This window comes from Lepidochelys kempii, chromosome 9 (genome assembly GCF_965140285.1).
Source record: "Lepidochelys kempii isolate rLepKem1 chromosome 9, rLepKem1.hap1, whole genome shotgun sequence".
Classification (NCBI taxonomy): Eukaryota; Metazoa; Chordata; order Testudines; family Cheloniidae; genus Lepidochelys; species Lepidochelys kempii.
Genome location: NC_136388.1, coordinates 91,389,742 through 91,416,814, shown reverse-complemented (window position 1 = coordinate 91,416,814; position 27,073 = coordinate 91,389,742).

Below are 27,073 nucleotides of genomic sequence, written 5' to 3'. Positions count from 1 at the left end.
TGCTTCTGCTGGTGGTGGGCCTCCCTCCCCAGGGGCTCAGCCTATCTATCGCTCCCTAAGCTCCTCCCCAACTCCCACTGCGATTTTCTTCCTCCACTGAAGCCAAGGTCAGGCCCTGGCCCTTTTCCATTGATCTCCTTTAGCACTTAGGAAATCTAGCCTAATTAGACAATCAGGGTAGCTGGATACTTCTGCTAAAATGATCAGCCAGGAAATAGTTAACAATGTTCAGGTTTCAAATGACATCACACTTAGCCCCCACTACTGAGACAAGTAGGCCTAATTCGCACCTCTCCCTAAGCTGTTAGGTCAGCCTTATGAGAAGGCAGGAAGACAGGCTCCTAGCCGTTTGCATCCAGAGGGTTTGCTTCACGACTGTAAGGGTTAGGAGCTTCTACACAAAAGCATACCTTCTGCAGAAGCAGAAGAGCGGCCACTCGTCCAAAACCCAGGCTGTGGTCTGTACACACCACACTTTTAAATGCGTCTGCCTATAAAAGCAGGGTGTTCTCCGCTACATTTAAGAAACAAACCCAAAGGTGATGTCAGTTTGGTGTAGATTTTCAGCACAATCCTCAGAGGAATAGATACATAAATCCTATTAGCACTAATTGAAACTGGCTAGCTAATCCATCCACCACACTCACTGCTGAAACTGTGCCCTTTAGTTCACATCCCTTTGCGATGATAACCCTGAATTTGATCTTTATCACTGTAGGGGAAAGAGCTGGACCTTGTTTATACAAAAAGAAAAGGAGGACTTGTGGCACCCGGGTATGTCTACACTATGGAATAAGGTCGAATTTATAGAAGTCGGTTTTTTAGAAATCGGTTTTATATATTCGAGTGTGTGTGTCCCCACAGAAAATGCTCTAAGTGCATTAAGTGCATTAACTCGGCGGAGCGCTTCCACAGTACCGAGGCTAGAATCGACTTCCGGAGCGTTGCACTGTGGGTAGCTATTCCACAGTTCCCGCAGTCTCCGCTGCCCATTGGAATTCTGGGTTGAGATCCCAATGCCTGATGGGGCTAAAACATTGTCGCGGGTGGTTCTGGGTACATATCGTCAGGCCCCCGTTCCCTCCCTCCCTCCGTGAAAGCAAGGGCAGACAATCGTTTCGCGCCTTTTTTCCCGAGTTACCTGTACAGACGCCATACCACGGCAAGCATGGAGCCCGCTCAGGTAACCGTCACCCTATGTCTCCTGGGTGCTGGCAGACGCGGTATGGCTTTGCTACACAGTAGCAGCAACCCATTGCCTTCTGGCAGCAGACGGTGCAATACGACTGGTAGTCGTCCTCGTCGTGTCCGAGGTGCTCCTGGCCACGTCGGCTGGGAGCGCCTGGGCAGACATGGGCGCAGGGACTAAATTTGGAGTGACTTGACCAGGTCATTCTCTTTAGTCCTGCAGTCAGTCCTATTGAATCGTCTTATGGTGAGCGGGCAGGCGATACGAACTGCTAGCAGTCGTACTGTACCATCTTCTGCCAGGCAGGCAAGAGATGAGGATTGCTAGCAGTCGTATTGTACCATCTTCTGCCAGGCAGGCAAGAGATGAGGATGGCTAGCAGTTGTACTGTACCATCTTCTGCCGAGCAGCCATGAGATGTGGATGGCATGCAGTCCTTCTGCACCGTCTGCTGCCAGCCAAAGATGTAAAAGATAGATGGAGTGGGTCAAAACAAGAAATAGACCAGATTTGTTTTGTACTCATTTGCCTCCTCCCCTGTCTAGGGGACTCATTCCTCTAAGTCACACTGCAGTCACTCACAGAGAAGGTGCAGCGAGGTAAATCTAGCCATGTATCAATCAGAGGCCAGGCTAACCTCCTTGTTCCAATAAGAACGATAACTTAGGTGCACCATTTCTTATTGGAACCCTCCGTGAAGTCCTGCCTGAAATACTCCTTGATGTAAAGACACCCCCTTTGTTGATTTTAGCTCCCTGAAGCCAACCCTGTAAGCCGTGTCGTCAGTCGCCCCTCCCTCTGTCAGAGCAACGGCAGACAATCGTTCCGCGCCTTTTTTCTGTGCGGACGCCATACCAATGCAAGCATGGAGGCCGCTCAGCTCACTTTGGCAATTAGGAGCACATTAAACACCCCACGCATTATCCAGCAGTATATGCAGCACCAGAACCTGGCAAAGCGATACCGGGCAAGGAGGCGACGTCAGCGCGGTCACGTGAGTGATCAGGACATGGACACAGATTTCTCTGAAAGCATGGGCCCTGCCAATGCATGCATCATGGTGCTAATGGGGCAGGTTCATGCTGTGGAACGCCGATTCTGGGCTCGGGAAACAAGCACAGACTGGTGGGACCGCATAGTGTTGCAGGTCTGGGACGATTCCCAGTGGCTGCGAAACTTTCGCATGCGTAAGGGCACTTTCATGGAACTTTGTGACTTGCTTTCCCCTGCCCTGAAGCGCATGAATACCAAGATGAGAGCAGCCCTCACAGTTGAGAAGCGAGTGGCGATAGCCCTGTGGAAGCTTGCAACGCCAGACAGCTACCGGTCAGTTGGGAATCAATTTGGAGTGGGCAAATCTACTGTGGGGGCTGCTGTGATGCAAGTAGCTCACGCAATCAAAGATCTGCTGATATCAAGGGTAGTGACCCTGGGAAATGTGCAGGTCATAGTGGATGGCTTTGCTGCAATGGGATTCCCTAACTGTGGTGGGGCCATAGACGGAACCCATATCCCTATCTTGGCACCGGAGCACCAAGCCGCCGAGTACATAAACCGCAAGGGGTACTTTTCGATAGTACTGCAAGCTCTGGTGGATCACAAGGGACATTTCACCAACATCAACGTGGGATGGCCGGGAAAGGTGCATGATGCTCGCATCTTCAGGAACTCTGGTCTGTTTCAAAAGCTGCAGGAAGGGACTTTATTCCCAGACCAGAAAATAACTGTTGGGGATGTTGAAATGCCTATATGTATCCTTGGGGACCCAGCCTACCCCTTAATGCCATGGCTCATGAAGCCGTACACAGGCAGCCTGGACAGTAGTCAGGAGCTGTTCAACTACAGGCTGAGCAAGTGCAGAATGGTGGTAGAATGTGCATTTGGACGTTTAAAGGTGCGCTGGCGCAGTTTACTGACTCGCTTAGACCTCAGCGAAACCAATATTCCCACTGTTATTACTGCTTGCTGTGTGCTCCACAATATCTGTGAGAGTAAGGGGGAGACGTTTATGGCGGGGTGGGAGGTTGAGGCAAATCGCCTGGCTGCTGGTTACGCGCAGCCAGACACCAGGGCGGTTAGAAGAGCACAGGAGGGCGCGGTACGCATCAGAGAAGCTTTGAAAACCAGTTTCATGACTGGCCAGGCTATGGTGTGAAAGTTCTGTTTGTTTCTCCTTGATGAAACCCCCCGCCCCTTGGTTCACTCTACTTCCCTGTAAGCTAACCACCCGCCCCTCCTCTCTTCAATCACCGCTTGCAGAGGCAATAAAGTCATTGTTGCTTCACATTCATGCATTCGTTATTCATTCATCACACAAATAGGGGGATGACTACCAAGGTAGCCCAGGAGGGGTGGTGGAGGAGGGAAGGAAAATGCCACACAGCACTTTAAGCACAGCACTTTAAAAGTTTACAACTTTAAAATTTATTGAATGACAGCCTTCTTTTTTTTTGGGCAATCCTCTGTGGTGGAGTGACTGGTTGGCTGGAGGCCCCCCCACCGCGTTCTTGGGCGTCTGGGTGTGGAGGCTATGGAACTTGGGGAGGAGGGCGGTTGGTTACAGAGGGGCTGCAGTGGCAGTCTGTGCTCCAGCTGCCTTTGCTGCAGCTCAACCATACACTGGAGCATACTGGTTTGGTCCTGCAGCAGCCTCAGCATTGAATCCTGCCTCCTCTCATCATGCTGCCGCCACATTTGAGCTTCAGCCCTGTCTTCAGCCCACCACTTACTCTCTTCAGCCCGCCACTTACTCTCTTCAGCCCGCCACCTCTCCTCCCGGTCATTTTGTGCTTTCCTGCACTCTGACATTATTTGCCTCCACGCATTCGTCTGTGCTGTCAGTGTGGGAGGACAGCATGAGCTCGGAGAACATTTCATCGCGAGTGTGTTTTTTTTCTTTCTAAGCTTCACTAGCCTCTGGGAAGGAGAAGATCCTGTGATTATTGAAACACATGCAGCTGGTGGAGAAAAGAAAGGAACAGCGGTATTTAAAAAGACACATTTTATAAAACAGTGGCTACACTCTTTCAGGGTAAACCTTGCTGTTAACATTACATACATAGCACATGTGCTTTCGTTACAAGGTCGCATTTTGCCTCCTCCCACCGCGTGACTACCCCCTCAACCTTCCCCCCTCCCTGTGGCTAACAGCGGGGAACATTTCTGTTTAGCCACAGGCAAACAGCCCAGCAGGAATGGGCTCCTCTGAGTGTCCCCTGAAGAAAAGCACTCTATTTCAACCAGGTGACCATGAATTATATCTCACTCTCCTGAGGATAACACAGAGAGATAAAGAACGGATGTTGTTTGAATGCCAGCAAACATACACTGCAATGCTTTGTTCTACAATGATTCCCGAGTATGTGTTACTGGCCTGGAGTGGTAAAGTGTCCTACCATGAAGGACGCAATAAGGCTTCCCTCCCCAGAAACCTTTTGCAAAGGCTTTAGGACTACATCTAGGAGAACTGCAAATGCCAGGGCAAAGTAATCCTTTCACATGCTTGCTTTTAAACCATGTATAGTATTTTAAAAGGTACACTCACCAGAGGTCCCTTCTCCGCCTGCTGGGTCCAGGAGGCAGCCTTGGGTGGGTTCGGGGGGTACTGGCTCCAGGTCTAGGGTGAGAAACAGTTCCTGGCTGTCAGGAAAACCGGTTTCTCCGCTTGCTTGCTGTGAGCTATCTACAACCTCCTCCTCATCATCATCTTCTTCGTCCCCAAAACCTGCTTCCGTATTGCCTCCATCTCCATTGAAGGAGTCAAACAACACGGCTGGGGTAGTGGTGGCTGAACCCCCTAAAATGGCATGCAGCTCATCATAGAAGCGGCATGTTTGGGGCTCTGACCCAGAGCGGTTGTTCGCCTCTCTGGTTTTCTGGTAGGCTTGCCTCAGCTCCTTCAGTTTCACGCGGCACTGCTTCGGGTCCCTGATATGGCCTCTGTCCTTCATGCCCTGGGAGATTTTGACAAAGGTTTTGGCATTTCGAAAACTGGAATGGAGTTCTGATAGCACGGATTCCTCTCCCCAAACAGCGATCAGATCCCGTACCTCCCGTTCGGTCCATGCTGGAGCTCTTTTGCGATTCTGGGACTCCATCATGGTCACCTGTGCTGATGAGCTCTGCATGGTCACCTGCAGCTTGCCATGCTGGCCAAACAGGAAATGAGATTCAAAAGTTCGTGGTTCTTTTCCTGTCTACCTGGCCAGTGCATCTGAGTTGAGAGTGCTGTCCAGAGCGGTCATAATGGAGCACTCTGGGATAGCTCCCGGAGCCCAATACCATCGAATTGTGTCCACAGTACCCCAAATTCGAGCCGGCAACGTCAATTTAAGCGCTAATCCACTTAATCAGGGGTGGAGTAAGGAAATCGATTTTAAGAGCCCTTTAAGTCGAAATAAAGGGCTTCATTGTGTGGACCGGTGCAGGTTTACATCGATTTAACGCTGCTAAATTCGACCTAAAGTCCTAGTGTAGACCAGGGCTTAGAGACTAACCAATTTATTTGAGCATGAGCTTTCGTGAGCTACAGCTCACTTCATCGGATGACATCCAATGAAGTGAGCTGTAGCTCACAAAAGCTCATGCTCAAATAAATTGGTTAGTCTCTAAGGTGCCACTCCTTTTCTTTTTGCAAAGACAGACTAACACAGCTCTTACTCTGAAACTTGTTTATACAGGTGCTGCCCAGAAGAAAAGCATACTCTTTCAAGCCTGGAGAGAAACGGAGTTAGCCGGCTGGAGAGAATCCCAATTTACACTGGGCGCTGCTATTTAATGGAAGAATTAGTAGGTTTACTGTGCATCAGGAATGAATATTTTGAATGAATGGGTTTGGAGGGAAAGGAAGAAGCTAGGTATCAGAGCACCAGTTTTTTAGTGTCAGTTGGTGTCTAATGTAAATAAAATGGGTGGGTTTTATAGAGAAAAATGTATTAAGACACAATGATTTTTGAACCCTGTCTCCCTGCAAGTGCAGAATTATTTAATTTCAAAGTGTGTTCAACATTAGTTATTGAATAACACTTTATTTCTTTATTGAATAACACTTTATTTCTTTTTTTAGACCTGTCTCCTTCTAACCTTGGCCCTATGTATCCAGGGTAGAGCAGAAATGGAGTCACTGAGTTTTCTCTTCCAAACTCAGCTAAGTTTTAATGAGGTATGTGACTTTTTCTTTTCCTCTTATTTCCCGCTCTCTTTTCTAAAGTCCAGATCCTGTTCCCACTGGATTAGTTAGCAAAGTTCCTATTGATTTTTAACAGGAGTAAGATTGGTTATTCTGGGGCAGGGCTGGTGGTGGGGATCAGGGTTTTTAAAGGACAGGACTGAGGTCCCTGAGGGCTGCGTTTGGAGCAAATCTGCCATCCCAGTAAAATGGTAGGAGTTTTGAAGCCTGAGGCTGCCTCTCAAGGGGCCTGATTTTACAATCCTTCCTCATACTGATTAGTACCGACTCATGTGAGCAGTCCCATTGAATCAGCTTGAGTAGGGTTGTAGAATGGAGTCAATGGCAAAGCCTTGTGATGATTCACCAGCACCAAAATCCTGCTGGCCTTACTCGTACACATTAAGTTCACCTGTGTGAGTCATGGTGTACACTTAAAATGTAGGTCAACATTGTTACATTGCTCAGGCATGTGAAAAGTTCACACCCCTGAGTGCTGTAGCTATGCCAACTTAACACCCAGTGTATTGTTCCATTAACCTAGTTACAGTCACTTGGGGAGGTGGTGTTCCTACAGTGCTGGAAAAACCCTTTCCATCTCCATAGGTTGCATCTATACTACAGGGTTATGCCAGTGTAGCTATGGTGCCAAACCTGCTTTAGTCCCTATGGTGTAGACACGGCCTGAGCAGACCTGTCCCAAGCTCTGACACTTTGCAGTTCCTGAATGGAATCAACTAGTGTTTTTGCATATTCTAACAACTCAGGATTTTTCCCAGGGGCCCCACACAAACAGGCTCTTGAGATGAATTTAAAAGAAGATTTTACTGACTAGCAGAGGAATCTCCCGGCAGCGTGGTGGATCTAATGAACACAACAGACATGCGTTATTCGCAAACCTATATAGGCATGAGAGGAGGAAGAGAACTATCTGCTTAAGGGCTCCATGAGATAAGCTTGCTAAGTAAGATGAAGGTTAGAAAGACGCATGGTTTTCCATGCTTCAGGGAGTCTGCACTTCAATGTTAGAGATTGGAGGCTTGTTTGTCAAGCCAAATGGAAGCTGTGACAATCCTTTTAGAGATGTTTTCTGAAACCTCCAGGGGGAACATACTGAGCAGATCTAACAATCCAGAGGCTATATTTACTTATATAAGGATTTCAGTTAGGCCCACTAGTCCTTGTTCATCTGGGCAAAATTTGAATAATGTTGGGCACATGGTTGTTATTGGGTTCACACTCATGTCTATAAGAATTAAAATTCACAAGGGTCAAGATGCTGTTATAGATGCTAAGATTAAGCCTCCAGATGTAGCTGGAAAATTAGATGTTATCTTTAATCTTTCCAATTTATGCCTAGAAAAATGTTCTGACAATATGAATTATTTCAGATGGGAAGGAAATAGACTATTTTCATGATGTGTATATGTAGTTACTGTAGGAGCCCCAGCATCAGGATAGCTGGGGGAGACTGGTGCAGTCTGTTAGAAGTACTATGCAGCTGGGAATTCTTCCTCCCAGGTAGTGACAGTCAGCAGATTGGAGTGGCTGCTTACATTAGGAGCCTATATACCTGGTTAGATCCTAGTTTGTGGAGTGGCTGGGCCCTGGTTAATTGGGATGTGCCTATCGTAGGACTCACAGGTAATTATCTCAGATGACTCCCCAGCTCAGGCTCAGGAATGACTGATCATACCCAGTCATTGACCAGGATCTCATTGTGGTAGGCCCTGAACAAACACAGAACAGAAAGATGGTCCCTGCCCCCAAAAGCTTACAATGAAGTATAAAAGCAGAGACAACAGATGAATTCAGACAGATGGGGGAATATAAAGAAACCAATGAGACAATATTGGTCAACATGGCAGGCAGTGGTCCTACCACACCAGGAGCCTAACCGTTACGTTTTTTTGTAGCTATCACGGCAAAGGAGGGTTTTGAAGGAAAATATTGTGTTTTGTGGGTGTTTCTGGGGAGCTCCTCCCAAGCGTGAGGGGCAGCATGAAAGAAAGCACAAAGATGCTGGTTTGAAAATATATCAAGTGGGTGATGGAAATTGATGTCATGAGCCGATTGGAGGTGGGAGTCCACATCACAATAGTGAATGAAAGATGACCAGGGTGGGGGACAGGGCCTTGAGAGTGAAGTTTCTTTAGTCTCACTGTAAGCTTATGTTTGATGTAAGAGGTGCCAGTGCGGGAGACGCAAAGAGAGGAGTGGAATGACGCATGTGACGGGCTAGGAAAGTGATCTTTGCAGCAGCATTCCGAATGGATATGAGTACGGTAAAATGGTATCTGTCAAGGCCAGAAAGAAGGATAGTGCAGTAGTCAAGATGTAAGATGCTGAGAGCCCGGACGAGAGTTTTAGCTGTGTGGATGGATAGGGAAGGCCATATCAGAGATGGTCTGCAGAAAAAGGACCTCCAAGATTTAGATCTAGCCTGGTTTTGATGACCAAGAGAGAGGTCCAAGTTGAAGATGATGCCCAGGTTATGGGCCTGAGTGGCCAGCAGGATGATGGTGTTGTCCACAGTGATCGAGAAAGGAGGTAGCATGGAGTGTGAAAAAAAAATCAAAATAATCATCAAATGGTTATCAACATTTTTCATGAAATGGAAAAAAAACCTGATAATAAAAAGTTAGAACATTGATCCATATGCATTTGAGATCCAGTGGTTCTAAATGATCAATAACTATAAAGTGGGTAATGGTGCTTTCATGTAGAATGCCACTCCCACTGTTTTACCCACACTATCCTAAACAGGTTGTAACCAGTGATTTTAACATTCCAATCGTGGAACTCATCCCACCAAGTTCCAGTTACATCACATTTCTTCTCTATAACAATTTCTGATTCCCCTTGCTTATTACCCAGACTCCTTGCATTTGTGTATAATCAACGGGAAAATGTCTTCTCTTCATTCTTTGCCACCTCAGTTCAATTTGTTCGCGACACCCTGAGTTTGAGTTTGTACTGCGTTTGCACCATTAGTTCTTTCCCCTTGTGTTTTTAGTTTAAAGCACTCCTGGTTACTCAAGCTAGTCTCTAGCCAAGAATAATGGCCCCTCACCTGTGAGACACAAGCTGTCCCATTTGTACAGTCCCTCCACCCCACTGGAATGTAGCCCAGTGTTTCACAAAACCAGAATCTTCAGCTTTATGCCAGTTGTGTAGCCAAAGGTTCACCTCTGGAGTTTTCTGCTTTCTCTTGCTCATGGGACCAGAAGGCTCTGCGAAAAGATAACTTAGACTTTCCTCTTCTTCAGCTCCCTTCCAAGATCCCTGAAGTTTTCAATAAGCTGTGAACTTCCACATGATGTCATATCATATAGAGAATCCACCACATCCTTAGGTAGGTTCCAATGGTTAATTACCATCAGTATTATAAATTTGTGCATCATTTCTGGTCGTAATGTGTCTAGCTTCAGTTTCCAACATTGGATCTCCTTATGCCTTTTTAATCATCAGAAATCTCTTCACTGTGTAGGTACTTGTGGACCATGATCAAGTCACCTGTTAACCGTCTTTTGGATAAACTAAATAGGCTGAATTTTTTTAGTCTCACTATAAGGCCTGTTTTCTAGAGGCATTATAAAGTAGTGTAATCATTTTTCTAGCTCTTTTCTGAACCTTTTCCAGTTTTTCAACAGCCTTTTGAAGAGTGGATACCAGAAATAGACACAGCATTCCAGTATTGGTCTCATAATGCCATATACAGAGGTAATACGCTTCACTATTACTTAATATTCTCCTGATTATACATCTAAGGATTGCATTTGCCCTCTTAGCTGAGGTTGAAAAGTCAAGCTCTCAAAAATGCAGAGGTATGGTTGAAAGCTCTACCTTAGTTCTTTCCTTCAGCTCTTAAACCTTTAAAATAAGAGATTTTCTTTATCTCATAAGTTATTTGCCGTTTAATAATATATATAATATAATCCTAGCTGGAAAGTTATATAACCTTTCATACAGTGAGTTACAAGGCAGTGGCAGCTTGGCTTGATTAAGTTCAAATGAGGTCTTCAAAATGAGCTAAGCCGAAGAAAATTGGTTCATTATCTTTAAAGTTATTAACTAAAGCCCTGATTCAGCCATAAGAACACATTAAGTGCTTTGCTGAATTGGGGCCGCAAATTCTCCAAACACTCTTGCCACATTCTGGAACTTTCTAATTTTAAACTCCATTGAACTGGAAGCTAAAATCTTGGGCAATGTTACAATTTGGGGAGCATCCAGGGCTTTTACCTCAGTGTTCAATTCTCTCCAGCAAGCTGAAGTTTGTTGTTTTGTTTTTTTAAAGACACACTTGCTAACCAGAGAACGTTCATTGTGAAAGGAAGCAGTGTCATTTAGTAGTTTAGCCTCTTGGAACCAGGAGATTTGGGCTGTAAGTTACAACAGCATCCATGAGTCACAACCTAGAGCTGCCCCAGTCTCCATAGCCTCAAGCAAACCCTCTATGCCAACGTTTGTAAGGAGTGCTCTGCACAAGCCATCCATAGACTGATTTACACAGGGGCATTGGAGGAATTCTCCCAAAGCCAGCAAAGGTTCTTTTACCTCAGCACACTAGTGGAGCAGCATACAGGGGCCATAGTGGAAATGGGCATTCCTTCCAAAGTGGGTAAAATAGAGTGATTTTAAAAACTAAAGACCACAGAGTGACAGCCTATATTTATTTGTACTTTGACTTTTCCCTATTAACTTCTGTTTAATTTAATTAATCAAAAAAAGAATTAAGGGAGGAGATAGGAATAGGGGGAGGAATAATAGATATACAATAAATATACTAAGAGATACAATATAGTATATACTTGTACATCACTGTTTTTCCAACATAAGGAGTCAAAGTATTGTGGTTACTGTGTGCTGGGTAACAAAATACTGAATAAAAATAAATGCTAACTGCCTCATAAAACAGATTAGTTCCATGAAATTAGCCCTTACTGGTAGAGCTGGTCAAAAATGGTAATTATTTTTCATGGGAAATTTTTAAAAATATTCACTTTTTCACCTGTTTCCCACATTTTAGGCTGCTTAGGTTTAGGTTTTTTGACAAGAAAACAGAAACAAACTGAAAACCCTTTCAAAAATGAAAAAAAGTTTGGTTTTCAGTACAAAATGTTCAGTTTTTGTTTGTTTTTAAATGAAAACCTGCAAAATTTCAAACAACACAAACATTTTCCATGAAAATGCTTTGGTTGAAAAGCCATTTTTCATTAAAAAGATTTATTGATAAAAATAAATGTCACCCAGGTTCACTTATAAATTACTCACCCATGTAAAATCACAAGTGCTCCTAAGTATTTGCAGAAGTATTGAGGCTGTCTTCCAGTTCAGACTTATGTATGTGTTTTAACTTGGGTTCAAAGGAATTACCCAGTGTGTAAAGTTAAACATAAACATAAATCTTTGCCGTGCCAGGGCCTAAAATTTAATTTATTTTGCAACCTATCAATCTAGTGTTTAAAAAAATAATTAGAAACAGATTATTGATGCACAAGAATTAATGCATGCAATTTTTATGCACTCCAAAGGGAGTTCATCTCATAAATTCTCATGCACCAAGACGAGAATATCCCATTTAATTTCCAGTTACTTTATTTCATCTATCTTTCTTTAAGGATAAATATACTTGGCAGAGGTTCTTATCTTGGGTCATTCCGAATTTTTATGACTCCAGGTGGAATACATTTTCCCGAGAAAGACTAAACCACAACACAAGAGGGAAAATGAATATTGTCAAAACTAATTTCGTAGTTCAGTCATATATTCAAAGTACAGTGGCCATTATTACAATGGCATCTTTTGCATACAGAAAAACTGCCATTTTTTAACCTCAGTGCCTGCCTCCAAATGTAAAAATGTATAAAATTAACAAAAACTGTGTCATGAAACTAACCCTCCTGCACACTTCTAATAGACCCCCCACAGTCGTATTGTTTCAACTCTTGTCCTTCCTTCCCCTACTTGCCTCCTTTGAATTGTGTGCATGTTTGTTGTGCCAACTCTGTTCATATTTTAAATTCTTCAGGGCTGAGATAGCGGTGTGCAGGGACCAGCACAACTTGAGCACTGTATAAATCAAATAATAATACAGATGCTATCACCTTCAGCAAGCCGTCACCATTCATATGAGTCGTTCTGTTCAGCAAGATTACTTGCATGAGGAAGGACTGCTCCTGGGAGTAGGGGTCCAAAGTTATTTACTGTTAGTACAGAGGAAAATTGCAGGGTCTCAGTGTAGAGACTATTGGCAGAAGCTGACCTGTATAATGGTGATCCTGGTAATTGTACACCTGAAGTAATATCCACTCCATGTTCAGGCTGTGATCCTGCAGACTCTCACACATGCTTAATTGTATGCACTGTGAATAAAATTCAATGGGACTGTGTGTGAAGTTAAGCATGTGCATAAGTCTTTGCAGGAATGGTGCCTAAATTGTATCTTAATGGAGCATAAAGAGAAGGGAGATTGTAATAAGCAATGCATTTAAAATAGTTTTAGAATTCCTGCACACAACCAGTGTCTCTGAAGGTCTATTTGTTCCCATTTTAAACCCGTATTGTAAGCGTTTACAGACACTGTAATGAAAACATGCTCACCATTAAAGGTACAGGTCATGTTTGTTTTTTATTCTACCTATTTGCAATTTGGCAAAAGCAGGGCATTTTCCAGTTAAGGATTATGGTTAACATTTTCAAAAGCACAAAAATGACATAAGCTGCAAAGGATCAGATTTACAAAGGTGTATTTGGGGTCTAAAGATGCAGATAGGTACCTAGTGGAATTTACAAAAGTGCTTAGGGCCTAATTCCCATTGGAGTCAGTGGGAGTTAGGCTTCTAGCCTACTGAAATCCTTTTGTAAATTCTATTAGGCACCTAAGTCCCTTTGTATATGCCCTAAATCACTCAGGTGTATTTACAAACTTGACCCATTGACTTCACTCAATCTAATCTCCATTAGGGGTTTTCCAGTGAGCAAAGGTTTGAAGGGTCAAATCTCCATTCATTAGGTACTGATGGGATTCCCATTTGTGTTTTCCTATAAACCTTATTTGGTTGTAGCTTTGGAGGTTTATTTTTCCTGCACTCCTTGCATACCCCAAAAGACCACAAGAAAGCTTTACTTGATTAAGACTTCATTGAAATCAAAGAGCAGTTGGGGTGTGCCAGGAATGAAAGATTGGGCCCTATGGTTGTACCCTTTTTGAATGGTTATTTTCCACATGTAAAACCTTTAATGCTTTATATAAGTATAATAGATAGTTGTCTCATAGAGTCATAGAATCGCAGGGTTGGAAGGGACCTCAGGAGATCATCTAATCCAACCCCCTGCTCAAAGCAGGACCAAGCCCCAGTTTTTGCCCCAGGCTCATCATATGATGTCATTTGATGGGAGTTAACTATACTCCTAAGCCACTTTATATTCAAAAATACATATAATGCTGCTTATTAAAGAAACAAGGCGAGTGAGGGAATATCTTTTATGGGACCAACTTCTGTTGGTGAGAGAGAAAAGCTTTCGAGCTTATAATTGGCTTATTAAAGAAATGAGTTCAGGTGTCTACTTGCTTGAAAGAGGGAGGTATTTGTCCTCTACAAGTAGAAATACAAAGCTGCTGATCTGTAGTTTGCCTGGCTCTAATACAGTCCCATATGTTTTTTCTCTAATAATGATAAAGTGGTGCAATTGCTACAAGCCTGTCTTCGAGAAGTTGGTAAAGGACAGTGACTAATATGGACGTACAGGGGGTCCATGGATTGCACTTGGATATAGATCATAGAAATCTATCGACTGAAAAACGAGAGCTGAGGAATAAGAAACACATTGATCTCTGGTATTAATCCTAGATTAAATAAACCTGGAGTTTTTTAAATATAAACTTGCTCTAACTTTGCTCTGCTACACCCATGCCAAGATGGCCATCTAGGGGTGGGATCTTCAACACATGTGAGTTACACACTCAACTACTATTGACTTTAGGTGCCTGCTGGGCCTTTGTGACTTTGGATAGGTCTACACTGCAAAAATCCAACCCAACCCACCACAGCAAGTCTCAGAGCCAGGTCGACTGACTCAGGCTCGCAGGGTTTGCGCCTATGGGACTAAAAATACTAGTGTAGATGTTCCTGATCAGCCTGGAGCTCAGGTCCTGAGACCCTTCCTTCACCTCTCTCAGAAGACTAGGGCCCAACCCTGAGAAGTGCAGAGTGTCCTTTCCCAGCAACATGCTGAAAGCTGCCCTCCTGTAAAGGGGTGTTGCGGCTTATTTCCCCCAAAGGGCCAGAAGGGATCAGCTATGACTCTACATCAGGTGTCTTTCTGGGGTGGCAGAGCTATGCAGCACCCTTTTCTCGGGAGTGAGCCTGATGGCTGCACCCAATCTGATGTGATGTTCTGGCATGCATCACGCTACTCTCCTCTCTAGAAGCTTTCCTGGATGTGCCCGACATGTCATTCAGCACTAAGTGTATTAGAAAAGAAAAATCTTTCCCTACGAGTTATGAAATATTCCATAAATTTCCCTCATGTTATGGAAACAGCACGTCCTTGCCAGATCCAATCCAGTGCACAAGAGAAGGTTACTACAAAGGTCTGCTAATAAAACAACTGTGGTGTTGTAGCTCAAAACAATTTATTTTATAAAATAAGATTTTTTCTGTGATAATCAAAAACTTGACAGGCAAGAAATAACTTTTTTAATGACTGTCAAACTATAACCTTGGAAACCTGACGTTAGCGGCATCATCATGTCCGTCAAAATAGATACCCATCAATCTACCTCTTCTACAAGGAAACATGATTACTTTTTGGAACAGTAGTAACAACGCTGAAGAACTGAAAGCTGATGTGGCCTGTTATAAAGTTAATGAAGAACATAAGAACGGCCATACTGGGTCAGACCAAAGGTTCATCTAGCCCAATATCTTGTCTTCAGACAGCAGCCAATGTCAGGTGCCCCATAGGGAATGAACAGAACAGGTAATCATCAAGTAAGCCATCCCCTATTGCCCATTCCCAGCTTCTGGCAAACCGAGGTTAGAGACACTATCCTTGCCCATTCTGGCTAATAGCCATTGATGGACCTATCCTCCATGAACTTACCTAGTTCTTTTTTGAAAGCGTGTCCTGGAACTATAGCTAAAGTGGAATAACCATTTCTACTCAACGTGCTTTAATGACTGTTTCTCAGTTAGGGATGACACAAGTGATGCCTTTATTTTGGTTGACGTGCTTCCACTCTGTTACGAATGACTCCAACGTCTCCAAAACACAAAATGAAGCTGAGGGGAAAGAAATGAATCTCTTCTTAAACATAGAAAAGAATTTCCTTCCTATATGCTGGTTTGCATTCCACTGTCTCCCTCTATTCCAGCCCAGAATTAGTGGTTTATCTCAGCATCACTAGGTGTAGTAAGATTAATTTGAAACAGCATAAATACAGTTTCAGATAATCTTGTCTTTAGTTTAAAAAACATTTTTTTTAAGTTTTGCTAACTTTTGGGAGGGTTTCTATACTGGTAGAGAGGAATGTATGGTATAGCTTTATGGGTGGGGAAAACTTCTTGTCTTTCCTTTTAGTGGTTGTCTTTCCAAAGCCTGTTCACGATGAATGGGACTAATGAGCTGTCCCATTTGCCCCAGGAAAGGAGCTTAACTGCTTTGAGCGCCCATCTTCCAAAGAGCGTCTGAACAGTACTGGCAGAGCGAGGACAAAGGGTACAGTAGGCAGCAATCTGGCTGATTTTAATTGTTGAAACCATTCCTGTTAAAGGCTTAACATGCAGCAAGAGCGGTTGCTAAACTTGGCTATGGCAAGTAACACATGATGGGCTTGAGGCAGCTCTCTGTGCTAAAAGCCAGACCCAGATACCATTCCCATTGGTACACCACAACTGCAGGGACGCATGGTCTTTTGGCTAGGACCTCTGCTCTCCAAAGGGTGTAGTGCATAGCACAGCCTGGGCAGAGGCTCCAGCTGTTTCTTTTAAAGAGCATCAGTGAGCATCCCTCCATTGTTCTCCCCTGGCAACGATGCACTCTCCTGGCTCTAGTAAGCCCCACGGAGCTCACGCCTCCTGCACTATTGCTGAAAAGCAACTCACCGGGGAGCCCCTTGTTAAAATTCTGCCACCAAACTGAAAGGGAGATGGGGGTGGTTGCATTGCTGTGCTGGAATTCACCCCACTGTCTGAACACTGCTAAATCGTCCTTGCCACTGGTGACTTAACCCTGAGCTTCCTGAAATACTTTTGAAGATCAACTCTATGACTTTTGGAATGCCTCAGATGTCAGGAATTTGCAACCATTGCCCTAGCGTTCGCCATGCCCCACTTCCAGCATAAAGCTGAGCCCTGAGCTATATGAGCAATATATATGTCAAGAACAGGGTACAAAAATACCAGCGCAAGGCTTAAGATAGGTTCGTGGTGCCCCGTTCTCAATTAGGGCTACGAGGTAGTGTTTCAGATTCAGTGGCTCAATTTAAAAGAAGATCCTTGGTGGAAGGTGCAGTATAGGTACGTATAGTAGGCAGAGAGCCTGAGACATCAGCCCTTCTATCAGAGGCCTGGTAGGAGGCCTGAGCGAAAGTCGCGGGCAAGCTTTGCTGATCTAAAGCAAAGATAGCACAAGTCAGGCTGTGAGCAAATGACAGGCTCTGCCTGCGTGCAAGTTCACAGCATCGGGCAAGCACAGGACTGAGGTTGCAGACACACGTGCATTCCGAAGCAGTGCTCAGGGCACAGAGCACTCATGCAAACACATTCCAGAAGAATGGTACCAGAACATCCCGATAGCAAGGATAGTACAAAAACATTCCCTAAGGAGAACAGGAACACACTAACCCCTCCTAAAAGATAAGGTCAGGATGACAGTGCGATGAATAGAAATGTTCTAATCGAACCAACATGTACAAAGAGATGGGTAAAAATAACGAGCCACGTCGGAGGGCAGTAACAACCTATGTCAGAGGGGCAGTATGTAACTTGTTTGTATCAGGGTATAAAGAGGTATCTCTGAGAGTGTGTCTTGGTCAGCTGATGGGGGAATGGAAAGTCCTGCCATTCACTGAACTGTGTCCATTGTCACAGGCATACATGTCTTAGTATCCTCGTAGAGTGTGCCAGGGGCTATTACTGTGCTTTGTCAACAATAAACCTGGCTAGTGCCTTCATACCTTAACAGATCTTGTGGTCATTAGGCGGTTCACTCAAGGTCTGCTGTGCCGGCTATCTGCACAGAGCTGGGGCAGCACACAGGGAGAATACACACATGCAGCCGAACATCTAACCACACTGGTGACCCACGACTACTGATCTGGTAAGTAAGAAAGCTGTCCTCTGTACCACTCCCGCAGTCCATTTGGCATGCAAACCAAAACAGATACTGGGGAGACAAATTCAGGTTTGCAAGAGCAAGTAACGACCTCCACTCTCCTTTCAAAGCCAGGATAAAAACCAAGGGTGCAAGTTCCCAGCTGTAGAGAGCCATACTCCTTACTTATGGCTAAAGATAGAACCTTCTTTCTCAAATATTTTTACATTCCAGTTAAATTTTCCTTCATATCCTTTCTCAGTTTGCTAAACTTGCTGCTGCTGTCTGTACCTTCTTTGCGATGATGAATGTAATAAGAGCGGAAAATGGACATAGGACAGGAGGTCATGATGTCAAGACATTCTGATTTACAGCCTTGATGTTCTGCTCTTGTCGAGTCCTCTGTGGCTGACTTATCTAAATTTCATCTACAATAATCTTGGAGGAGGAGGAGGGGAGCTTAAACAGAAACTTAATCCATATTGATCATACTTTATTATTACAGCTGTGGACAAACTTTGGATAGTTGGCTGGCAGATGTTTAGAGAACTCTAATGGATACCACCATGCTACATCACAAGGTCTGCTTTTAGACAGTCCATAGAACATCTTGAGAGTTAAAAATAATTAGTAGATTAAATGATCAAGGTAGTTTATCAAAGAGTGAACATTTTGTGCTGATAGAAAAGCATGAAAAGTGCCAGCCTATTCAACCTCATTAAATCAGTGATGCCTCATTAGGGAGAAGCATTCTTTGTGGGTGATCTCCAGGACTACAAGCCATGTTATTTTTCTCCCTAAAACATTAAAGATCAGCTTAAAAGTCTTAAGTGTATCTGTTCTTTAGCATTCTATTCTGAGGGTAGAGGAACCAACAACACAAATGTGTCTTTATTTTCTTTTTTCACAGTGAAGAATGACACCCGGTGTGACAACAATCACAGTGTGACACCTGGTGTGACAACATGGATGTTGGGGCAGAGTGTGTCTTGAGTCACAATTGTGGGCAAGGGCTGGTGGATAAACTGGACCACCCCAGGAGTAGCCTGGAGAAAGACCTCGGAGTCAGGATTCCATCCTTGCTGCTGTGATCATTAACTGTTGGTTCTATTCCAGCACTAAGTTATTACCTGGGCTGGCTCAGTTACCCAGGCCAATGAAAGGGACCTTCTTGGAGCCAAAACTCGACCCATTCTTTGACCCTCCCTCTCTACTCTCTTCCCACCCACTTTGGCGGGGGGGGGGGTATCCCTGCTGTCTCCACGGCACATGCTCCACAGGTCTGAGTAGACCACAGTGATGGGGAGACTTGTTGCTCCCTTGCAGAGGGGTGTAGTCTGAGTCGCAATCCAGCCCATACAATACATTTAAACGGTACATCCTGTCTATAGAAACCAACAGTGGCAGTTGTTCAAAAAGCTTGTGCCAGGCTTGTGTGCATGTTTAAGAGGACATGCCAGGAATACAGTGTGGTGTATATCCCGAAATAGGTCGCTATTGCTAATCCATGTGTGTAGCGTTGCATGACTGAGTACATTGCAAACAGGGAGTGAAGCTAAAAAATGAATCTAGGCTTTGCCCCGCCCCCCCACCAAAAAAAGTTCAAAGCAATATGCATACAAATTTAATTCCAGTCGGGCAATTTTAGATATGAAAGTGATGACGTGTCTTATTTACACTTAATGCCACTCTGGCAGCATAAAGGGACCTTAAAGTGGACAGAAATAGCCCCTCGACAGTACCACATGCAGGGTGTCTCCCAACTGGTGTGAAACCAGCATAAAGGCTCTTTGCTGTAATCTGGGAGTAAGGCTAGCAGAGTGGGCATGCTCAGGGTGGGATGGAGGCTGGGAGGGATAGGGAGTGGATGGGTCAGAGTACACTGCACTGTGGCTATTCTTTGCTTTCTACTGTCCATAGGGACAAATGAGAAGCAGAGCATAAATTAGAAGTGTCACAGTTCAGGGCAACTGCACCTCTATTCCCCATCTGTGGTGCTGCAGGGCACTCACTTTTAGGATCCTGGCTTCTCAGCCATCACCTCTCTTGGGCGGAGACACGCATCTCTCTCCCTCCTGACTGTTATTTCCAGGCTGCGCCATTCCCTGCCTACACTGTGAATTCCCCAGCAAGTCATACTGTCTCAGCCGGTCTGCTTTGCCTTCTCCTCGGAGGCTACAAACAGCATAATTACCCACAGGTAAGTTACCACACCGCCCTTTCTATGCAAGCACATTTGTTCTTATGGTGAAAACATTAAAAACAATAAACTACACACATGCTAATAAGCTTACCAGAGATCCCCCCCAACTCCAACAAGGACTCTGGCAGGTGGTCAGTCCTTCAAACCCCACACAGGGGATTTTATGTAGTTACAAATTCATAACACCTTTTGATCAGAACGAGAGCCTCTGTGAGTCACTCCTTAATACAGTTTGGGTCTCTGATCTTGACCTCATTTAATAGGCGATCAGGTTTCCTCCGCAGGGAGAAGCTTCAAAAGGCTGAGTTCTTACGTAACCAGAAGAGGGTACATTTGTGTACACCTTCCTCTAGAGATTTCTTGGGAAACTAACTTAACTTTAAAGTTCATTCTTGTCTGGCCCATGGTTTCAAATAGTTCTTTGAAGTTCTTAACACTTCCCAGTGGTTACTTTAGTCACATCTGCCCCCTGGAGAACATTATATACAATCCCACTATAATGAATAAGATTTGCGTTTTTAATACAGGTTTCAGAGTAGCAGCCGTGTTAGTCTGTATTCACAAAAAGAAAAGGAGTACTTGTGGCACCTTAGAGACTAACCAATTTATTTGCGCATAAGCTTTATGCTCAAATAAATTGGTTAGTCTCTAAGGTTTTTAATACAGTGATACAAAAATCCTTCAACATAATTCATTAAGCCAGGATATTGTAGGAAATTGACATGTTTGTCACAAGAAGTATCTCTTAACTGTGCATCTTAATTGTTCGCATATGTGTATGATAGTTCCTAGTTCACATAAGGGTTATTCAGCGCTAGACTCAGACATGCATTTACATTTTGAAGGTGCCAAAGTATCAATTACCTTTCCAGCAAAATGGCATGTTAATTTAGAAGGGAAGGAAGCATTTACTTACTGACTTCAATGCAAAAAATGATTTGTACTGTGAAGTCTGCAAAGGATTGCCAGATTGTTCCATCATAAGGAGAAACCAGGGCAGGTGCAGAGTTCCTGAGTGGAGAAAGTTTGAAAATTCCTCCTCTGTAACAATCTATTATATATAATCGTGATGATCAAATTGCTGAGGTTGAAGATGACACTGACCTCCAAAGCCTGCTTACTTCCCACAATTTTAATGGACACTGCCCTTTATTTCTGACAAAGTGGAATCAGGTCTTTATCTAGCTAAGGTACTTCTCTGGCCCACTTTTCCATAATATCTGAGCATATTACAATCTTTAATTTATCCTCATAGCACCCCCTGTGAGCTAGGGAAGTACTCGTATCTCCATTTTACCAGTGGGGAACTGATGCCCAGAGAGCAAGGTCCTCAAAGGTATTTAGGTTCCTAACATCCATTGATTTCAATGGAAACGGAAGGTCAGAGCCTCAATTCCTTTGAGGATCAAGGCCTAAGTGACTTGTCCAAGGTCACACAGGAAGGTGATGGCAGAGCAGAGCCTTGAAGCCAGGACTTTCAAGTCTTAGCCTTGACCCTAGCTACTGGATCATCCCACCTCTGTCTCAGTGGATTTACACGTGGGAATTTTTCTGCTTTGAAATGCATTGGGTAATCTCTGTAGGCCAGTATCATACATATGGATTGCTGTGTCAAGAGGGATTTTTGGTTTGGTGGTTCTCTTTTCAATATTGATAATATTGTGTTTGTTTATGCAAACCCCTAGATAACAAGTTTATATGTAATATACTAATTGTCATGATCAGCGGTTTCAATGTAACCTTTCCCCCAAAGGTTGTGGTGCACACTTGTAAACTACTTCTTGTTCTTCCACTTTGTAGTGAAAAAAGAGACTTCTGGTCTTAAAGGAGGAGAACTGAGGTCCCTATTTCACTACAGGAATAAAGCAAGGACTGAAATCCAGCCTCCACTTGAGAAACGTGCTTGGTCTCCTCCTAGGTTAAAACCTTTCATTACACAGACACCGACTTTATTCTTTCCGGGTGGGTGCTCCACCCCCACTCCACCCTGAGGCCATGCCCCCGTGCTACTGCTTCCCCTAAGGCCCCACACTCGCTCTACCTCTTCCCTTCCTGCCCCCGCTCCGCCTCCATCCCCGAGCATGCCCTGTCCTCGCTCCGCCTATTCCTGCCCCCACGCCACCTCTTCTCCCAGGACCTACCGAACAGCTGATCAGTGGGCGGCTGGTGGCACCCACTGTTTTCTTTGCCCGTGAGTGCTCCAGCCCTGGAGCACCCACAGAGTCAGCGCCTATGTTTCATTATATCAGATGAGTCCTCGTTCTTGAGGGTCAGGAGCCCACATTATCATGTGAAATTAATTGATGGGAATATAAAGGAGGCTCACAGTAATCGGTAGGACTGTTTTAAAGTTAAAAGTTGAACTGCATATCTGCACATTGTCACCAGACTGCACATGCTACAGCAACCCGAAGGCCTGATTTCTGTGCTCACCGGCACAGCTTTACACCTGTGTTACTCCAGAGACGTAAGTGGAATTACTTGTGTTGTACACCCAAGTTAATGAGAGCACAATCAGGGTGCACTGAAAGACTGATGTGGAAACCAGGAGGAAAACAGGGCTTTATCCCAAATGTCCTATTAAGTTTATAATACCAGTAAGCTCATTTTTGTTTTACCTACTCAGCACATTCTACAGTGTGCATGAACATTCCTACCGCCCCCTTAAATTCAAGCAAATTAAGGGCACATATTGAACTACTTGTTATTAATATATCAGCTCTACTTTCTAATTCCTAATTCACGCTTGAAATTGATTAAAACTGCTAATCCTTGACAAGGCTGCAAAAATTTATGCTAATTTACTGACGTGCTCTTTTAAGAAACTTTGCGTTTCTTGTTTATAAATTAAATTTAAACAGAACATTCAAGGGCCTTCCTAATTTAGCATGGAGGGGGCAAGGATTTACATGATGAAACGATACATGCCCTTGAGCTTACTGTACAGTAGGGATGAGAAGGGCTGACATTACAGTTTCCTAAGGTTGGGGAAAGAGATGAGGGTGTCATTAAGATTTTAAGTAGGTTTCATTAGCTTCTCTTAGCCTTATGGCAAAGCTAGATACAAGGGCAACCATGACAGAAGGCACAGCAAGAGCAACCTGAATTTCACTGGACAGTGCAGAGAGTTGTAAATTTCACCCTCTTTCTCACATGGGGGGGTCCAGCAATTAAGCCCCCTAAGGCAGTGAGTTGGCCTCCATTGGGGGATTCACGAGGGTAAGGCAATGTTAGGATGGCATTTTTGGCCTCATACTGCCACAGAAGGGGATCACCGGGAAGCACTGTGGTAGAAGGCCTGGTGCACATGGGGAGGGTGTATGCTGCTATACCCCTGTACGGGGTGCCGCACAGTCTCACACCCCCCACACCATCCTGCATACCCAGCCAGCTCTGCCGGGCAGCACATAGTGGAATGGCCATGGCTCCACCCTCTCCCTCCCTGCCTCCTTTGGCCCTCCTCAGGGACTTGAATTTTGCAGGGGGCTAATGGGCTGTGCAAGGGGGAAGAAAGGCTGTTTACTTTCTCCCATCCCCCCTACATTCTGCATCCCATAAATCCAGGCAGAGATTGGTCTTTCGTCCATACCGGTAATACTGTCTCATAGCCTATCATGTGTCCATTATATTGAAAGAGAATTTATAAATCCCTCAGTCTGCCACCAGACCCACAGGAAGTGTCAGCTGAACAGTGACAATGACACATAATGACAGGTTTCAGAGTAGCAGCCGTGTTAGTCTGTATCCGCAAAAAGAACAGTAGCCCATGAAAGCTTATGCTCTAATAAATTTGTTAGTCTCTAAGGTGCCACAAGTCCTCCTTTTAATGACACATAAATGTAACAATCTCTTTAGGTTGGTATTTGCTTCCTGTGCCTTCATCCTGCTACTGTTCATGGCTTTGGGGCACCATATGCAATGAGCACTGTGTAAACCTACATTGATTCAGATGGTGTGTTAATTGCTAGAGTGAGAAACCCTTTCTTATTCATTTTTGTCTTGTGAATGGGAATCTGCATCAGTTACACACTGCAGGAGCTGGGGGAGAAGGAAACAAGGATGTTTACAGGAACGTAAAGTGCTAGATGGCTTTTGCAGCATGAAGGTCAGGGCGGTGCAAAAGTATGAAGGCCCTGTTCTGCCACCATTAGTCTCCCAGAGTAGTACATGGAATCCCACTAAAATCAATGGGACTAATCAGCGAGTAAGTTGCAACTGCTCATCAGGAGTTAGAGAGGTGGAATCATATTTTTAGCGACTCTGAAAACAAAGAGCCTGATTCTTACCACTGTTACTCATAGTGAGTAGTACTTGCATTTAGTCCTGCACCCACTTAAGTCAACTGCAGTCTTCCCATTCATTTATGGGGGATTTTTCAAAAGTGTCTAGGCAACTTAGGAACACAAGTCCAATTGATCCAACTCACATAAGCATTTTGTAAATCCCTCCCTTAATTGGTGCAGGATCCAGCCCCATGGTACCTCTCAATGTAAGTAGCAGAGACAGACTGTAACATAATATTTTCAAGGTTCAACCCTATGCTTGTTGCAGTCAATGAGGAGTCTAGATGTTGACTTCTGGGAAGTGGTGGACCAGGCTCTGCTTCTGCAAATTTTAAGATGGGTTTAAGCCAGTAGACTCCTGTCATATATTGATCAGAAACACACAGCTAAATCTCCCTTAAATCTTTTCAGCTACCTCCTCCCTTCATCCCTGAATTGTGAAATCTTTGGATGTTCTTTTTATTCAAAACATGTCATCCGCAGAATAATAAATAACCCAAACATATCCCAACCTAGCAGTGTCTCATGGTTGTTTTTTGGGGAGAGGGAGGAACGTTTTTTAAGGGCCGGTCTATGCTGAAAAGTTACATCGGCATAACTATGTCTCTTAGAGGAGCGTGAAAAGTCTTCAGCCCGAGAGACTTAGTTAATCCAACTTAACCACTGATATAGACAACACTAAGTCAATGGAAGAATTCTTCTATTGACTTGCCTACTTGCCTACAGTGACAAGAAAGTGTTTCATTTGTATTAGGCTATGCCTACACCAACAGAAGTTGGTCCAATAGAAGATATTACCTCACCTACCTTGTCTCTCTAATATCCCAGGACTGACATAGCTATAGCTACACTGCATACTTATTACGAGGAACATTCTCTAATGAGGTGTCTCAGTACGTGGCAACGTCAACACCAAACCAGTGAGGCATCTCTAGTATTTTGTGAGAAATTAATTTTTAAATCCTTGCATGTGTTTCATTACCCCCTAGTTTGTTTTAATATAGGTCTGATTGGTTTATATTAGTAACATGCTGCTCTACCCAAGGGTGTTCGTTATCCACTGGAATCTCTCGATTACTTGGCAGTTTTCATGTCCTGGTGTTACTAGCTTCTTGTCTAGGAAGGAACAAATGCCAGGGAAGGGTAAAGAAAACCTATAAGAAGAAACAATGTTCTTGTGGTTTATGACCCTGCCCATCGCTATGTTTAAGGTGCCTAGATGTTTCATAGAAAGTGGTCGCTTTTGCTCGTAAACCTCAAAAGGTCATTCTTCTTTTTTGTTCTATTAGTTAGCTATGTTTTCACAACCATAGACTCCCTTCTGACTCTGGGTCTCCTACAGTAATGAGCCTTAGGCACCAGTTGGACGTTACACTTTTACATCCTGTAGATGTGCTGGCTATTTATTATCCTTCTGTGGGAAGATGCCCCCTGCTGAAGAGTGAAGTTACTTGGAAGCTAGTAAAAGCAGGTAACAAATACTTTAATATCTACACATGGCTAATTTTACCATGAGTGCTCTGAGTATGTGGGTTTAGGCCCAGATCCTCAAAGGTATTTTGGTGCCTAACTCCCCTTAGCATAGGCTCTATGACATTTTGAAACAGATAAGGCTTTGGAAGTTGAACGACTATTCACATATTCTGTTTCCATAGTGTTTGATTAGTTCTTGGTAGTGGCAGTATTTACAACTTTGGTTGGTCTAAGTTTCTTTTCACGGCCCATCAAGTTAGCCTTTATGGACTCTCCTGGTTGAAATGTTTACAATTGCCAGCCAACGATCCTCCACGGCCGCAAATGTGTCTCACATATAGTAATAGACTGGCAGGGTTTGCCTGAAACCCCACCACTCTGTTTTCAGGTATTGACCCTTCCAAGGAAAGTGTTAATGGGTTAACCTACCGCATGTGGCTCATTAACTTCTTTGGATATCAGAGAGGTGGGAGTGGAATTTGAAAGAGATGAGATGCAAGCCTGGAGAAGGCTTGAGCTGAATTTTCTTAACATACTGTTTGTTTCTCTGTTAATAAAGCCACATCCCAGAAAGAGGGTGAGCTTTGTTTTAGAACAGGTTGGGAAAGCCCACAGTTGGCATTGTGTAAGTGGGGGAATAGTCCCGCTATTGTGGGGAACTTTCCTGGCTTTTGCACTACCCCAGTGAAGTGGGCTAGCGAAAGGATCTGAGTTCTCGCTCCCACTTTCTTTACCCAGAGGCCTCCCTGCCTTTGAGGTCTCCCCTTCCACTCTCCTGTCTGGCAAAGTCCTTGTAATCCCAACAAGGCTGGGCCCAGGATTCCTGGGGGGCTCGACCCCCAACCCTGCTGTGGTCACCTAGGACGGGGGCTAGGGTGTCCCCACTCCGGGGTACTCTCTCTGCACTGGGCACTTCTCTGACCCATTGACCATTACATACATGTTAAAGCAAATGCAAGTTATTTAATTAACACTTTGATTTGAAAAAGAATAAGGAAAAATGGGAAAGGTTAAAGGAAACACATCACCCCGCTCTGTGGCAGGGAACATCACAAACAGGGTCTCTGGAACGTCCGGGCAGTTCACAGTCTGCTCCTTGTAAGTCCCAGGCCTCCTTCTCCGGCCCTGGCCGTGCTGCAGGGATGCTGTGGGTTGGACACTTGCTCTGGTGGTGGCCACACGCTCTCAGTGGCGGGGCCCTTCTACCCAGCGTTGCCCCCGCACTTATTGGAGTTACCAGTCCCCCTCCGAGTCTGGCCTGCAGAGCCTCCTGGCTGAGGCATCTCCCTGTGCTGGGCCCCCTGCCCAGGGTCCCCCCTCAATCTCCCCAGCTGCTCACGACACCCAACCCCGGGCTGCTCTAGCGTCAGCTCCAGCTTCTGCTCCATTCTGTCTTAGCTCCAGCTCAACTCTGCCTCCAGCTCCCAGGGCTGCTT